This window comes from Juglans regia, chromosome 6, assembly GCF_001411555.2.
Source record: "Juglans regia cultivar Chandler chromosome 6, Walnut 2.0, whole genome shotgun sequence".
Classification (NCBI taxonomy): domain Eukaryota; kingdom Viridiplantae; phylum Streptophyta; class Magnoliopsida; order Fagales; family Juglandaceae; genus Juglans; species Juglans regia.
Window position 1 is genome coordinate 3,094,162 of NC_049906.1, and position 19,209 is coordinate 3,113,370.

General features: G+C 34.0%; 1 protein-coding gene and 1 pseudogene across 1 annotated transcript in view; both read right to left on the reverse strand.

The window, feature by feature from the left end:
• LOC108990529 (wall-associated receptor kinase 2-like) overlaps positions 1–19,209 on the reverse strand; it is a 329,567-nt gene that overhangs the window by 197,109 nt on the left and 113,249 nt on the right. The window lies entirely within an intron of this gene.
• On the reverse strand, positions 17,711–19,203 carry LOC108985226 (annotated as a pseudogene).

The window sequence follows — 19,209 nt, forward strand, 5'->3', positions numbered from 1 at the left end:
AATTGATTGGTGATTGAAGTCGTTTGGTTAGATTGATTGGGTTAGATGGATTGGTGATTGAAGTCGTTTGGTTAGATTGATTGGGTTGGTTATTGATGGTTGTGGAGTAGAGTTAGTACATGCGCATTTCATAATTTCATGCATGATCATGTTTGTAAAGGAAATTGGGTTTTCGTGTATTACATTCATGTTCATGTGTTTATTGAAAACTGAGTTTTCATGTAAAATGATTTATTGGGTGCGTGTGTATCACGAACCCCAAGCCGAGATGTGGTATTATCTCGGTGGAACTCCTCTGGTCACTCGGGAGTGTAATATACTGAGTGACGTCCCCTGGATTGTCGTTGGGCGACAATGGGATCGGACGAGAGATTCGTGCCGACTCCGTGGTCCTTCTGCTGGCGGGGACTAGAGGATGCTTGGCTACGTATGCGCTGGGCGCGGAGCTGGGCATCGCTCGTTGTGTAGTTGATGTTTTCCCACGTACGTGTTGGGCGCGGAAGTGGGCATCGCTACGAAGCCAGGGTGTGCGGATGACCCATATGGGAGATCATGGTGCATACATTAAAAATAGATTATGTTCTGGGAAAATAACGTGTGTTGGATCTTGTGTAAACCATTTTCTGGGAAAATGTTTTACGGATTATTTTTGGGCCAAATGGAATTTTGGTGTGTGTTGGAAAATTATCATTTTCGGGGAAAATGATGTTTTGAGGAAAATGCATATTTCTTCATATGCATATATATAGGCTGCATTAAATGCATTTTATTCCTGAGGATTGTTTGGGTTTACTTACCTGCGGTATCATGTTTGGTAATGCAGACTTTGATGCAGATGAAGATGAGGTTGAGCCTAAGGAGTCGGCTCCGCCCGAGGAGTGCTTTGAGATCACTCATTTATATTTTGGGACATGTGTTAAACTTTATTTTGGGATGACTGTATAACTTTTTAAACCCTTTTACTGATATTTAAATTGTATTTAAATTCTGGTACTTAGTAGATTTAATTATCTGCTGCGTTGTTGTTGTACACTGTCGCATGTACACACACTTGGCTCTTTCGTTGGGATGCGTGACCGTGTTGTCATCATCCCGACGTCTCCATTTTTGTGTTTCTTTACATGGGGTCGGGGGCGCCACAACTTATGGGTCTCATGATATTTTTCAAGTGAAATCTGAATTCCAACTGTCCAGAAAAGTTGAAAGGATTTGGAAAGATGATCAGAAAGATAAATAGAAAGAAGTAGAAATTTGAAGGAAACCATGCATGTGGTAAAAGGAAAAAAGAAAAAACGCAAAACGCAAATTATCTTGACCCCACATGAGCTTTATGATCTCTTATTCGAAAGAAAATTAGGATGAACGAAAGCAATGTTTTTAACTTTGGATAAGCAAAAGATTCCTAATATTCCCATGCATCATTGTGGGCTACAAATTAATTTAGTACTAGGTATAATATTCCATGCAGCGAATACCAAAAAGGTGGAATTACCTATTTAAGCAATTAATTTGCACTAAATTGGGAAACTTAATTAACGACAGCATCCACTCTATATGATCCTGATGATCACATCTCTCTCTTGAGCATCTATTTAATTATAATATTAGCCACTTAATTAGATCCTCAGCTGCCTCGCCGGACTTCATTCCCTCTACGTACGTACGTTTCAGATGCCAAGATCGAACTTCAAACAATCCGTTTTCCTTTAATTTAGAGTAAGCTGTAAAATAAACCTTAATTATAAAGTTTTATTGATTTTTCTTTCTCTCAGTAGTACTGATTCATGTAACAGACAGATCATTTCAATGCTATTTCATTTTTTTCAGAAAACCTATTTATAAGCCTTATTTTTTATCCAAGCAAATGGTCAGACAAAAGATATCTTATCCAAAGAAAAAAGTAGCAAAAAAATGAATGCATCATGTTTATCATGCATCATGGCAAAGCAAAAGATTCCCACAACAACAATTTAAGACCTCATGAATAATGGAATGACTCGTAAAAGAAGTCTTTCTTTTCTTTTCTTAGAAGTCTCCCACTAACAGTACGTACTATCTATGGTTTTTAAGATTTCCAAAAGTTTTATGTTCCATTTATACGTAGGACATATAGATCATGTAATCAGTGAGCCAATGATATACAACTGGAAAAATCTATCTTCCTGCATGCCCCATGTTGATCAGACGTAAAATGATGATCAGATATATATAGCTGTCCTTGTTGGACTAACAATATTAATTAAGGAAGGGTGTCTATTAAAAATAAATCCTCAGCTGTCTCGCCGGCCATCATTCCCTAGCTCTACTTACGTCTCACATGCATGCAAGAACTTCAAACATTCCCTAGATTAATAAAATACACCATAATTATAAAGTTTTTCTTTTCTTTCTCTCAATCACTGTAACAGAAAGATAATTTTAAACCAATTATATTTTTTAGAAAATCTATTCATAACAGATTATTAATGTTTTGATTTTCTAAAGTTATATATAATGGATCCCACGTCTATAAGTAGTCATGTGCTAGTACACCAGCTTATGTATAGCAAAACCTTCCTTTTAAGGTGAAGAGAGGCAATACATTTATACTCCAATTAATTGTGGAATGTTTTATCTTTTATGTATGAAATTATCAAAACTGAAAAAATATAGGTAGCCTTTAATTATCAAAGACGGACACATAGATACTCATATCAAATTTCAACCGTTGAGATTAATTATACAAAAAATGTAAGTTGTACAATATGACGTACGGTCAAATGATCATAGCAAGATATTTACATTCTAATTAGTTTGTAATTTGTTTGTTTGTTTTGTTTTTTTTTTTTTTAATGGTTTCAAATACAATGTATCAGTATTAATAAAGTAGAGTAAAAAGTATAAAACTTCCAGTATATTTAAAATATGCGAAACAAATATTTCTGGTGTGGAAAAAAAAAAAAACGAAAACAGGGAAAAGGAATCACGTACAGGTGGAATAAATTAACGCGCGCAAATAAGTTTGATCGATCCCATGCATACCGTTAAGTGGCCAAGCAAATGATCAGACAAAATTAAATATCTTATCTAAAGATAAAAGTGGACAAAAAAATGAATACCATTAAAGATTCTCACGTACAACAATAATTTAAGAGCTCAATCATGGAATGACTCGTAACAAAAGTCTTTCTTTTCTTTTACAAGTCTCCCACTAGCACTTTTATGGTTTTTAAGAGTTCAAGTAGGCCTAAATATACATGTAATCACAGATCCAACGGGAAAAAAATAATAATAATAAAATCTCTATCAATTACTAAGAATCTCTCTTCCTGCCCCATGCTGAGTAGGATGCATGAAGAGATATAGTTCATGTCGTTGTAAAAGATGATGCCTTACGGCCCAAAGGCAAAAGTAGGAACAACGGAAATCATGTTTATAACTTTGGAAAAGGAAAAGATTTCCCGGCCCCAACATGAAGATCTGAGATAAAATATTGCACTAAAAGTGGGAAATTGCAGATAGGAAGACCATGACTTCCTCCACATGCAGTACGTAGGTCTATGATCCTACCTAACCTTTCCCTCATGAGCACCACTACTTTGGAATATTGGCCCTTTTGTTGAAGTGCTCCGATCCACTTTTTCTTCATTCTCTATAGGTTTCACAAATACTTCAAAATTCAAATGAATTTATTCATTAGATAGTTTGTTAACAGAATACGATTGAAATTAATGCTTCCTTAATTGTTAAACAATTTCAAAATACGGACTGGCAGATTGAAATTAATGCTTCCTTAATTCTTCATTTTCGACCACCATGAGTGGCCAATGGCCAAATTGCCACTGTAGATAGTTTATACTCAGTGTATGCTTCATTTATACGGTGGCCATTACAAGATTAACATTGTATTTGAGAAAATTGGCAATGGCTGAGTTGACTCAGCCATTTCTAGGTCGTAACGTTCGAACGTCCCACATGTAACGATCAAACTTATTATGTACTCTGAACGTATGTTATAATACGTTGAATGTACTTTTTACATTCGAACATTGTAATATAAAACATTCAAATGTAAAGTTTTCATGGCCGTTCTAACGTAACCATTATCTAGTTTGAACATTTGTTATACGTTCGAACTGTATGAACCAACGTTCGAATGTAAGACCTTTTGGCTTTTGTTAGTCAAAACGTTCGAACGTAGACTTAAATATGTTCTCCCAGACGTTGTTGCCACCATTCTTTCGCATGTTGCATCTTATAGTTGCAACAAATGTGGATCATGTGGCACATAAGGCTACATTTAGTTGGACTCGCACACAGTTCCTCATACGAGTGGCATAGGGAGAGGCCATTGACTTGCCACTACAGATGTTTGAGAGGATCCGTTACGAGGCAAACATCATCTCTACTGCCAATCTCCTATATGAATTAGAGAGTCTCACCCTCGGCGGAAGAGTGGTTGACTGAGCAGATGAGCCCCCTCGACATGACCACACATGACCGTCGGAGCATTGGACAAGGAAGGGGGCGTACTCAACGTGAGTGTCAGCCTATCCCATATCTTATTCCTCGAACCCAGTCTGAGCCCCGTGTTGCTCCCCATAGTGGGAGTACTAGTTAGCAGCCAATGGGTATATATGTAGGGGATGCGCACCCATCTTGGCTTGATGCGGCCTGCTTGGGTTAATGCGATGGTCTCATATATTACTGCGCACATCGACCTATAGATCGCGCATGTACAATAGAGTGTCACTAAGGTTGGCCATCATTTAGATATCCTAAACGAAAAGGTCAACATATTGATTGAGGAGTTTCATACATTTGTAAACAACACGTTCTGAGTGTTTTAAACTTTTATCATATTTTGTAGTTATATTTTAATATATTTCTTTTTCTATACTTTATGTAATGAACAATATTATTTAATATATCTAGTGTTTTTGTATTTGAATTCTCAATCTTTTTTAATTTGAAATTGGATTTTTCACTTTAAAACAGTTCACGTTCAAACTTTAATGACTATCGTTCGAACGTTTAAACAAATAACTAGCATGTTGCACGTAAGTGGGCTTAACGTTCGAACGCATATGAACTGTTCAAATGTAACATTTTATACATTCGAATGTAATCATTCTAAAACGACATTGTCTGGCTTACGTTTGAACGAAATAATATTATCGTTTGAATGTAAAACGATTTATCGTCTACCTTTAGGGATGGTTGCCTGCAACCGTCATAGAAAATTTTATTTTTTGTGACAGTTTCAGGACTGTCACAAATTCAAAACTGTGACAAAAGCTCAATTGTGTTATAGTGACGGCCAACTGTTAAACCATGCATGTTGGAGATGATAGGAGAACAAAAAAGAGGTTTAGAAAAGTTGGAAGGATTTGGAAAGATCAGAAAGATAGAAAGAATAATAAATTTGAGCGAAACCATTTGGAAAGACGAAAAAAGAAAAAGCAGAAAATGGAAACATAGAAAACGTAACTAATTTTGACCCCACAATTTTGCGAAAGCTACCAAAAGAAGCTAAAAAAGAGAAAACAAATGGTCCAAAAAAATATGATCTCTTATTTAAAAGAAAAATATGAACGGCGAAAACAATATTTTTAACTTTGGATAAGCAAAAGATCATTCTCTAATCTCATCAATGTGGACTACTACAAAGTAGCTATCCATGCAGCAAATACCAAAAAAGATGGAACCAATTAATTTAAACAAAGTAACATATGATCCTCACACGCGATCGATCATGTTAATTTTTGACTGACAAAGCAAATTAAAGGTTCCCACATACAACAATAATTTAAGAGCTCAATCATGGAATGACTCGTAAAAGAACTCTTTCTTTTCTTTTAGAAGTCTACCACTAGCACTTTTATGGTTTTTAAGAGTTCTAGTAGGCCCAAAGATACATGTAATCATGGATCCAACCGGAAAAAAAAAATGATAAAATCTCTATCAATTACTAAAAAAAAAATGAAGAGATATAGCTCATGTCGTTGTTGGACTAACAATATTTTAATTAAGGAAGGTGTCTATTAAAAATAAATTACTCAATTGGAAATTACAATCAAACTAAGAAACCCCTAGTTTTTTTGCTTCTAAAACTTACTCATGTTAGACTTAATGACTATAAGTGTGCTACAAATTTTTAGCTATAAAAATATTTCATAAAAGTAAATTTATAAATTGAAGTGGCTTTATGTGGTACATCAGACAGTAAAGTACTTACTTTTATTATAAAATAAATTTAACGGATTACATGAAGTCATACCAATTTATGAGTTTACTTCAAACATTCCGTTCTCCTTTAATTTAGAGTAAGTAAAATACAACTTATAAATTTTCTTTTTTCTTTCTGTCAACTACTGTAACAGATCACATGATATCATTTCAAAGCCTTTAAATCTTTTGTTTTTAAGGTGAAGCCAATACATTTGTACTCCAATTATTGAATGCTTTATCCTTTATGTATCAAATTATCAAAACTAAAAGATATAGACTTTAATTATAAAAAGGGACACGTAGTACTACTCATATGAGGGACAAGGCCAATGTGGGAGGAACCCCTAATTAATACACACACACACACACACACACACACACACACATATATATTTATATTACCAATTGAACAATAATGAAAAAAAATACACACACATAGATATATGTATTATAATTTTGTTTAACTTGTATATCTCTTCTAGTTTTTTATACTTTAGTTTTTGTTCTTGTCCACATTCATAATTGGTATTGGCCAATGATCTTAAATGACCACTCTTTAAGGATTACATGCCTAGCTTGCAAATTGTCACCAATTTCTTAATAGATCTTTCTTATTTATCATCAATCATCAATTAGAATGTAGTCTCATTTAAAATTTTATGGTAACTACATTTTATTTTCATGATTTATTTCAAAAAATTAATTTAAAATATAATATTCACATTAAATTATTTTTCTTTTAAAATTTATAATTATTTGGGTGAAACATATTTAACAAAAAAACCCACATTCATTGGATAGTGCACTGGCTACATAGTATGCAATTGTGTTATTTAAAAATTTTTAAATATATATATGACGTTCGTTGCCGCTATACATTATTCAGAAAACTACAAAATTTAGTTTATGATTTACCTATAAATTATAATACTTATTTTTCATAATTCTTATATAGGCCGTTTCCATGGTTCAATCGTTTGTCTTAATTGCAACATATGAAAAGCTTAGATGTAAAAATATTATTGGTATGCATGGAAGAATGCAGTTTGAAATTTATTTATTTTCTCTCTTATTTTTTTGTCAGCTTTTTTCAATTCGTTAAATGGATTCTTAAAAAATTTCAATTCAATTATTTATTCAAGACCTAAAAATATTCAGCCCCTTCAAAATTATAATCCTGACTTCATCCCTGATCCTTTCAAACTTCAACAGTTAAGATCAATAAAAAAATGTGAGGTGTACAGTACTACTGATGTTCAGATATAAGCGAGATGTTAATTTATGACTAACAAAGTAAAATTTAGATTCCTATAACAATAATTACTTAAGTAATTTAATAGCTCAATCATGGAATGACCACTGTTTCTTTTCTTCTCTTTTTTCATCTAATTAGTCTCCAACTAGAGCTAATATGGTTTCTAAGATTTCTAAAATATTTATTGAAATTTTAAGAGTTCAAGTAGGAAATACAGATCATGTAATCAGTCATGAGCCAATGATCCGACTGGAAATTAAAACGATAAAATCTTTTATCGATGACTAAAAATCTTTCTTCCTGCATGCCCCATACATGTTCAGTAGGAGGATCAGATATATATACACTATAAGAAAACTGTTTATTTATGGTCAGTTATTTCTTGCGAAAGTGAGTATTTCTTGCCAAAATGAGTTTGTTTCAGTTGTAAATAGTCATTATGGTCTCAAACAATCCATCTCAAATACTCGCTTTTCTTATAGCTGTCATTCTACTTGGACTAACAATATTTATTAAGGATGGTGTCTATTAAAAATAACTAATTATTCATGCAAAAAACGAATGAATATGAGTATGTATTCAAAATTACGTAAAAGGAATTAATTTTGTTATTTAGAGATGTCGTGCAACACATGTAAGTAATATATACTGGTATATATTAAGTGTGTTGCACAACTCTATCCCACCTCTTGCTGAACACAAGTCAATACGACTTGTTTGGAAAGTGAAATGATCTCATCTCATCTCAAAACTTATCATAATTTCTATCCCAAACATCATAGTACTAAATTACAAACACTCTTCAATTTCAAATTTTTAACTTTTTTTTTAATTAAAAAAATCAACTTTTTCATATAACTATTATTACTTTTCCAAATTTCCAAATAAAACACAAAAAACAAATCAAATTTTTCAAATTTTAAAAAAATAAAAAATAATATTCTAACAATATTTTAACTTTAGAATATTTATGTTCAGTTTTTTCTCTCTCATTTCTTATAACCCAATAAAACATCTTAACTCAAACCATTTTACTTATATTATTCACAAAATTTTCATCTCATCTCACATGCCAAATAAGCTAAGTCTAACAGTAACATAGAAGCATGCAAAAATGGTAAACTCATGAGAAGAGATTATCATGACTTCCTTCCTAATATGAAATTATGATCATCTTTGTGCAAAAAATCCAGGTTTGGATTAAGAAATCCCCCAACTTATCTCAACTAATCTCATCTGATTATTATAATTTTTTTAAATTTTCACACAAAATATAATAAACCATTCAACTTTTTCAAATTTCAAAACAATAGTAATATTAAAAAAATTATATTGTAACAATATTTTATTCAACTTTCATTTCAACTCATCTAATCTCAACTCACTATCCAAACCTCCAATTCTCAGTTAAATCGCCCTCAATTCCCTCCACGTTTCTGATCAAGAATTTCAAACATATTAATCCATTTCCATTTAAATGTGAAGAAATAAATATGAAAGTTCATATGATCAAGTTTTTTTACCATCTAGTCACTCATGCATGCATGTAACAAACAAATCATTTTCGTGCCATAAGCATTTGTTTAAGGTGAAATCTCAAATGTTTCTAAACAATTCAGTTTAGATTGTGATACCCTATATGATAAGGATAAGGATAAGTGGTGTATGAGATCCCAAATTACTTGAAAATAAAAAATTCTTGCTCTTTATAGGGTTCTAATGGGGTTCCAATTATATAATTGACTAGTCCTTTTAGAGTATAGGTCATGTGGTTTGGCCCTTCCATTAGGGTGTTACACCACATATCCATTCGAGTGAGTGAATATTCCATTCGAATGGGTATATATTCCATGGACCTTGGTGCCAAGTTTCCCTCCAAAACATTCTATAAGAATTTTCCGTTCGAACAAAGTCTAATGCACTACCCTCAACGTTCGAACACCATACTAGTCTATTCGAACACGGACCCTACTTGTTCGAACACATTAATTATTTCCTCAAAATATACAAATATACAATATAATATATAGTATATTATATATAGTATAGTATAGTATATATATAGTATACGATGTACATACTATATAGTATATACTAAATATACTATGCATAGTATACTAGTATATATATATATACACACACACACACACACACACTAGTACTAGTATAATAGTTGATATATACTAGTATACTATATATATATGTTTTATATTAGTATATCGTATATAATAGTATATATAGTATATACTAGTATATTATATATTAGTATATATTATATGCTATTTGTTAGTATGTATTATATACTATATAATATTTGCTAGTATACTAGTATTTTACCGTTCGAATGAGACATTGTTCCGTTTGAACCCTTGTAGGTTTAGTTCGAACTGTAATGGTTAGCATTCAAATTAGCATTATGGTTCGTTCAAACATAATAGTTGCTTCTCGAATGGGTTGTTTCTATTCAATTCCAACAGATTTCTCTAGTATAATATAATTACATATTTATTTATATTCATTGTGGTTTTATGATCAAAGTGAACTAATGGCAACTACGGGAATAAAATGTGGGAGAGAGGCCGGCCAACCTAGCAGAGAAGTTAGTGATTATACACGAAGGCCAATACTGGTTGAGCGGGAGATTGTTCTAGATGACTTATGCAATTTTTCTTGGGATGAACAGAGCATCTTTTCCATCATCACCGACAGGGGATAAGCACTGATTTGTCAGCAAAGGGTAGTTGCCTATCCAGGCACGGTCGGTTAGTTCTACCGGGCCATGAGTAAGATGGAGGCTGATGCGGACACCTTCACGTTTACTGTTCAGGGAGTGAGTATTACTATTTCACCCTCAGTTATTTATGATTTTATTGGGATCCCGTGCAAGATTGGTGCATACCGTGCACCGGCTACACCTTCTACACAACTATCACCTGCACAACCATTGCCTACACCGATTGTAGGGACATGGTGAAGATGCTAGCGAGGATGAGGATCCAGTAGATGATGGTCTTACAGACGATGAGGTTCGTCAGTTGATGCTTGGCTCCTCCATATGATGGCAGCAAGGTGATCAAACAGGTACACCATATAGCATTTTTTAGAATGCTAAATTTAATTGTTTCCCATAACGTCAATTCGAGGAAATACAAGACAGGTTTCGACTTCGAGCGAGCTCGATTTATGTTACGGATAGCATGAGGAGAGCCGATTGATCTACCATTATATTGCTTTCTCTGAATTCGATCTAAGTCACACTATTCGAGTGGAGGCAGTTTACCACAGATTGCGCCCCTTAAAAAGATCACATTCAGTAGGAGTGAGGGCCATTTGCGAAAGACTCGAGCTAATGTTCCAGCAACAGAAGATAGTGGTAGGGCGAGTGATCCAGCTTCTACTACTACCGGTGTTGAGATACAGGCTGCTGGGGTTACTTTGGATTAGGTACGATCCCTACTCAAGGAGCATTGCCGACTTTTGATCCAGGAGATGCAGAGGATCGTTAAGCCAGTCATGGAGAAACTGTAGGAGATTGAGGGATGCCTATTTGTCATACAGGAGGATTTTGATCACCTAACCCAATTTTTATTTCAGACAAATATGTTGTATTGAACATTATATTTTTGGGATTTAATTAGTGTATCGTTTTTATTGTCAAAAATAATTTTTCTTATTTTACTTACCATTCAAGATAATATAAAAAATGTCTCTCTTTATAAAGTGATGTTTATTTAATTAAAAATCTTATTTAACATAAAAAAAACTCATTCAAATATTTTTAAATTAATTACATAAATTTTTTATGAATATGAAATATTTTAATTCACCATAAATAATACAATATAGCTATATTTTTAAAATGTTGAAAATTATAACTAATAAGTTTTAAATAATATTTCTTTTGAAGGTATTTTGATGCCTTTTAATAAATTATTATAATTAAATGCCACTGTTCGAATGCTTATTTAAACATTCGAATGCATATGTTCCTGTTCGAATGTAACACATCCGTTCAAATAAAGTTGCAACAATTCTCCTCTAGATTTATTTATAATTTCCCAGCAAACAACTAGTTCCCGGTCCCTCATGGGTCAGAGAGTTATTCCCTATCACTTAAACTCATATTTCAACAATATAATTATAGACTCCAAAATTCTCAATATCATATAGAAATTTTGGTTCAAACTAATTTTCTCAATATAACCAATTTTTCAAAATGTCAAGTCATAATAACACAATAAAATTTCTTAATAAAAATCGCCAATACTTATAAAAACTTTCTATACTTAGGTTACGTTTGGATATTGAACTGAGTTGAGTTGAGATGATAAAATATTGTTAAAATATTATTTTTTAATATTATTCTTATTTTAGGGTTTGAAAAAGTTAAATTATTTATTATATTTTATGTTGAAATTTGAAAAAGTTGTAATAATGAGTTGAGATGAGTTTACTTACCAAACGAAGCCTTAATCCACTATACTTCAATCATTTCACCAAATGCTTCAAAATCTTGATTCTCAACTAAACCATCAAAATATCTGAAAAATATTGGGGAGATAAGGGGTGAGTTATTAACAACTCAGTAAGTAAAGAATATATACTAGCATGTAAAAATGAGCATTTATAAAGTTCAGTATGCATAACAAAATATTTACTTTCAGATCCAGAAACAACATATTTACTTTTAGAATACATAAACAAAGTTTGTTACAAAACATCAGAGCAGAAATTTCAGAAAAAATTTCTTATTCAAAAATCTTCTGGCATATCATAAACAGAGACATCATCTTCATATTATATCGGAAGCATTGCATGGGGACAGATACCATGTTTAGCCACTGTGGTAGGCCGTGGTTGGATCGTATACCATGTTTAACTCCTGTATAAATCATTATTATACTCGTGGCTGGGACGTATATCATGTTTCGTCCCTTGGTAGGGTTATAAACCATCATTATACCCATGATTGGGTCGTATACAATGTTTCACTCTCGTGGTAAGGTTATAAACCACCATTATACCTGTGGTTAGGCCGTATACCATGTTTAACCCTTTGGTAGGGTTATAAACCAGTATTATACACGTGACTAGGCCTTATACTACTATTATACTCGTGGCAGGACCTTAACAGATCATTTTCAGATATAGAATCGAAAATTCATGCTAAGGTTTTCAGATACACATCATATCAAAACCAAATACTGAACAGCTTCAGATCATTTCATATATTCAAAATAAACAGAATCAAAACATTTCCATTTATTCACAGCAAAAACTTTTAGATTTTCATATTCGCTCGTTTTGCATAATTCATAAATAAAATACACAAAATTAGCTCATGTCTACACCAGTTATGACAGAAAATACTTTCTCTTATAAAGAATTTATGCATATGCAGAACAAACATCTGAGATCGTTTTCATATTTCTTTTAAAGAAAAAACATGCATATTTTCAAAGTCAACTTTCTTTCATTTCTTTTGTGCAAAACTAATATATGAACCCTGCTTACATGGATTTCTTAACCTTTCAAAAATTTCCTGAACAATGTCAAACAAATATTAATCGTCACTTATAAAATAATCACATAATTTTTGTAAATTTTCAATCGAACACGTATTTCAATATTTAAGCATAAGATGATAAAATAACCTATTTTTATTCTTTAAAACCTAAATTCTCAATCCCTAAAAATATTATAACTGCCTAAATCTCTCAATATCCAACTTAATCTCTGACTAAAGTATTAAATTCTAACTCATTTACTAATGAGGTCTAACTATAAAATATAAAACTAAATAACATAATTATATCAAAATTATTATAAATAGAAAACAAAAACCATAGTTTTGGTTGAATAAAAAATATTATTTTAAAAGGATTCAAAATAAAATTTTGTACTTACTATACATTTCAAAAAAATTCATATTATATATATATATATATATATATATATTTATATATTACTCTCATAAAATGAGCACTAGACTTACAAATATAAAGCTCCCCTAAAGGGATGTTTTAGGAAATAAAATGGGAAGTTAAAAAAATTTACAGACAAAGTTTCTAAAACAAAAAAGAACCTGCCAGAACATGCATAAAAAATAAGCTCACCGAGAGAGAGCTGGATCAACTGAGACAGGGACTTAGAGTTGGACGTCAACGGAGATGGACAGTTGAGATCAATTCGTAGTTGAGCTTGGAGGCAGAGCACTGAGAGAGAGAGAGAGAGAGAGAGAGAGAGAGAGAGAGAGAGAGAGAGAGAGAGAGAGAGAATTAACGGGATGAGCAAGCCAAGCGTGAGAGGGAGAGATGCCACTCATCGTGAGACTGAGGTGGTGTGCGACAGACAGGGAGTTGACGGGAAGTTTTCACCTACATTTTCTGTGTAGGTTAGCAGGTTCACGACATTCGTGGCCATGTGGTGTCATTGCTGCCACTAGTTCGTGCATGGTGGTTCGTCTGTGAAGCAGTGGTGAGTGGCTTGTGCCTAGGAGTGCTCTATTTCGGTGGTGTTAGGTGAAGGTGGTCGGACAGGGCTGGACTTCGGTGCTTGGTTGGAATCTTGCTCTCTCTTCTGGGTTGCACGTCGGCGGAAACTGGTTTGTGGTGTACGTTTAGCTATGCTTGACATCGGATAGAGGACCCGTGTGGTCTAGAAGGCACGTTGCTCTGTTTTGAGAAGCAAAAACAGAGGTTGGGCAATGGTTGTATTGGTGGTTCACGGTGTCGTAGCACGACTTCCTGTGGTGGTAATCGTCCTCTATTGGTCGTGGGTGGTTTACTGCAGAAGTGCACGGTAAGGGGCGAAGGACGGTGTAGTTATGGAATGAGGTGGTTCACTGAAACCATGGGAGGAGGAGGTATGTTTTCAAGGTGGCTTCCGATTGGTTCTGGTGCTGCCCTCAATGATGTTGACAAGTGGTTGCTAAGCGGAGAAAATGGGCGGCACTATTTACTCCCTGACGTGCATGGTGAGGTTGGGTCCTCTACTAGGCTATCTCGATTCATAAGAGGGGGAGGGCAATGGTGGTTTCACATTGAGTTTGTGATGGTTTTACGGTGCAGCAACTTGGGTCTTCATGTTGGTTCACAGGGAGGTGGTTCTGAGAGATGGGGCTGGCGGTTGTGACTGGGTGGAGTTTTGGATGTGGGAGAGAGAGTCATCACGCTGCCAGGGTGGTGAAAGTGGGGTAAGGGGTTGGTCTTTGATATTACGCATGGAGCTTACGGTGATGCATGTATGGTGATACATGGGAATGAGGAAAAATAAAACAAAGAAAAAGAAAGAAAGAAAAAATCTAGGACTTTCTACGGGCTTGGGCTTGGTGTTATATAAAATGTACATTCGAATATTTTTAAAACCATCTTCGCCAGATTTTCCCATCAAAAAACGTTAATCGAACATAACATTTCAGTTCGAACGGTTTTGAACTTCACGTGGAAAAATTATATGTACTTTCTTGCCAAAACTACTATTCGAACATATACTAAACTATTCGAACATCTGTTAAATCTATGTTCGAATGGAATTTAGTCTATTCGAACGGCATTCTATGTTTGAGACGAAATATTTCGTCACAGAAAGTCCAGTTCGAACACATAAAAAATCGCATCCATGTTTTGAGATGAAATTCAAATTTTGTCCCAAATAAGTATTTCAACTCTAAAGATCAAATCTCTTGTAGTGCTAGTATGAAAGTATTTTGGATCCAAGTATCCAAATATTCCTTGCACCAACGTATGTCTGATCAAGAGGAATGAGTCTTGAAGCTCAAATTTTTGAGGAACGAGTCTTGAAGCTCAAATTTTTGTTGTGCACCTGCATTCTACCATTGGTCCCTTTTTTGTTGATCAAGTGTTGAATTAATGATTAGTGACACCACGGCGCAAGGCCCTCAAGGAAATCTATTACGAGCTCGGATTATAGGACCCATATCAAGAGCGTATTTAATGATAAAAATATATTATTAGAAGTAATCTAGGTCTCCTTCAAACATAAACTTCGCTTGCTCATACTTTATTCATCATGGTCAGTTATTGTGATTATTGTGATTAGTTTGTATAGTTTGTAAATAGTTTGTGAGTTATTGTGAATATATTGTAATATGGATTTGAAATAATGTGATAATAATATTTGAAATTAAGTAATAACAAATAAAAGTAACTCTTTAAGAATTATAATAATTAAAATTATATTATAACCTTTGAAATTTAAGTATGATAATTAAAATTCAACAGTCTCTCTTAGAACGACAGTCTCATTTAGAGACGCGTTTGCAGGACCAACAGAGAGACCAGAAGGAAATAATATGCAGTGAAGTGCAAGAGCAACCGCAACAGGAGATGATGGTGCAAATGAGCGTGTTATGTCTTTGCAACAGAATCGCGGTGGGCGAGGGAAAAAGAAGAAATAAATTTTATCAGTATTTCTGGCTAGTTTTAATATCTAATTTTGTGCTTTTATAAGACATTGTTACTTGCTAATTGATGGTATGTAATATGATACAATTGGTATTATGTTTTTAAATTTTATGAAATTAGTATTTCTGATCTGTACATTCGAATGTAAATAAAAATCGTTCGAACGTTGGTTCACATTCTAACAAACGTTCGAACGTAAATACAATTGGATCGTTCGAACGTCAAACTTTACGTTCGAACGTCCTCACACTAAAACGAACAAACCATTCGAACGATAAAGCGATTAACGTTCGAACAAAGAACTTGCATTCGAACGCTCCTTCATTTACATTCGAAATAACATCCGAACTTTAAACGCATTACGTTTGAACATTTACGTTTACATTCGAACAAATATTCGAACGTTTATTATAATTAACGTTCGGATGCATTAACATTCGAACGTAAATATGATACGTTCGAACGATAATCAACGAACGTCAAATTCTCTCATTCGAATGCCAATCGGTTGGGTTAACGTCCGAAAGTTTAATTTTACGTCCGAACGTGACTTTCTGTGACAGTTTTCAACCGTCACAAAAAAAGAAGGTTCAAATGTTGTACCGAACGGAACACTTCCAACCGTCGCTAAAAATATTTTTTGTGACGGTTGAACAGTAAACTGTTACCAAATATTTTCTATGACGCACTTTAGGTGACGGTGGTGGTGACGGTTTCAAACCGTCACCAAATATGTTTAGTGACGGTTTGCTTTTTTTTTGTGACAATTTCCTCTGTCACAAAAGACACATTCTGTTGTAGTAGGAGCCACGTACTTAAATACATTATATACATCACTTTCTGAATCACTAGTGACATGAAATAAAGGATAAACATAACCAATGAGTTATAACAACCAACTAATTAGCTAGCTAGTGTGATTAAGATTCTCTTATTAATCAATTACTTACTCGCAGCAGTCCTAAGACTAGGACTCGGAAAAAGCTAGCTAGCATAACAAGAAACGAGAAAGCAAATGATCAGTCAAAAGATCCCTCACCCAAAGGCAAAAGTAGGAACAACAGAAATTGTGCTTATAACTTTGGAACAAAAAAAAAAAAAAAGATTTCCCATCATGAAGATCTGAGATAAAAAAAATTGCACTAAAATGGGAAATAGCAGAGAGGGAGATGATAATGCATTAATAGAACAAGTCAATCCCGACCTCTTTTTTTTTTTTTCTTTTTGTTGTTGTTGTTGCAAATTGTCACTTGTTGCAAAGAAGTTTTACGCTTACAAATTATACGTAGTAGTGTATATATATTGTTGATGAATATTTATGATTAGAAGGTATTCCAATTGTAATGTACGGTTACAACATTGAGCTTTAAGCTGTTGAAAAAATTTGTTTTTAATGATGACTCAGCTAGCTAGCTATTAGATGTCTACTCACCTAGTTGGTTTGTCACTAAAGACTTAATTGCATTTTCGTAGCTACTAATTAAGCTAATCCTGTAGATTGATTTAGATTTGTTCTTTTACAGTGCTAAAATCTATCTATGTCTCATCCGAGTACCAATAATACTGGATTTAGCTAACAGCTTTAAATTGTAAGTTGGAAAAAGGCTAATAATTATTCATTTCACTAAATACATACAAAAGCAGTTTCAATAGTACTGCACATCTCGCATAGAACACGTTACAATATTGCAATCACTCAAAAGAGATCGAATATTACATATATACATGTGACAGCGCTTCAACCTCGTACATGAACATGATATATAAATTAGCTACGATCACATTCTTCCAATCTTAAAACATCATGCATACAAGGAGATTAAATTTCCATTCATTAAGCGGAAAACGCAAAAGATCAGGAACATCAGGAAAGTTATTGTTGAAGATTGGGAGGTGAGAGAGACAAGAAAAGATGTTGACCAACCTAGAAAGCATGTGAAGATCAATATATATATATAGAGAGAGAGAGAGAGAGAGAGAGAGAGAGAGAGAGAGAGAGATTTAAGGAGTGGGAAGAGATCGAATTGGAGGAAGAAGGTGGTTGAGAGGAGAAAGAGAGAGTAAGAAAGAACTTTTAGGTGGTGAGGGGCAAGTAAACAATTGGAGAAAATGGGTGTACGTGGATGGCTAGCGAAGAGTGGTGAGGATGAATGTCTACGAGAGATGGGATATGCTAGCTAGCTAGCCTTCGATGACGATGAACAAATTATCTAGCATCATTATCTGTTGGTTTCAGTATTTGCTTTTTCATGCTATCATCTGCAACAATGGTACTCATAGAAGAGCTGCCGACGTCAACATCAATTCCCAAAGAATGTGTAGGTGCATAGGGCAAATGCTTAGTGATCTGTTGTGTATTGGGATCAACCTTTTTCAACGAGTGTTTTTCCGAAAGTCTTAATCTCTCCAGCTCCTTTGTTACTTCCTTCATGCTAGGCCTATCCTCCCCTCTTACCTTTAAGCACTTTTTTGCTATATTAGCAACTTCCTTTATTTCCTCAATATTACCTTCTGTAAGAATGCGATCATCAATAATTTGAAGTAGGCGATCCTCTTTCATTGCAATAACAAAATACATTGCTAGATTTCTTTCAGCTTCAGGCCTATCCATGGAAAGTGCCTTACACTTGTCAGTAGCTCTGCAATAACAACACCAAAACTATAGACATCACTTTTTTCAGTTAGTTGGCTGGTATGGAAGTATTCTGGGTCCAAGTATCCCAAAGTTCCCTGCACCACGGTTGTTAATCGTGTGTGGTCTAGAGGAACCAGTCTGGAAGCTCCAAAGTCAGACACTTTTGCTGTGTGGTTATCATCCAGAAGTATATTTGTAGTTTTCACATCTCTATGTATAATAGACATAGAAGTCTCAAAATGTATGTATGCTAGGGCTCCTGCGGTTTCCGATGCTACCTTCAAACGTTTTTCCCATGAGAGCGAGGATGATAGGTTTTTATCATGAATATGGTCAAAAAGTGTTCCATTCGTGATGAACTCGTATACTAGTAAGGGTACTTCAGTCTCAAGACAACAACCTAATAACTTAACCACATTCTTATGATTAATTTTAGTAAGCACAACCACCTCATTTATAAATTGCTCAATCTAGCTCTGATCAACAACATTGGACTTCTTAATGGCTACCACTTTGTCATCTGATAAAACTCCTTTATAAACAGTTCCAAAGCCTCCTTGGCCAAGGACTCTACTTTTATCATAGTTGTTAGTGGCCTTTCCAAGCTCTTTTGCGCTAAAGATTTTGGCTGACTCAACAGATTCTTTGTGATTCAAGAGTTGTCGTTGTAAGATTAAGCCACC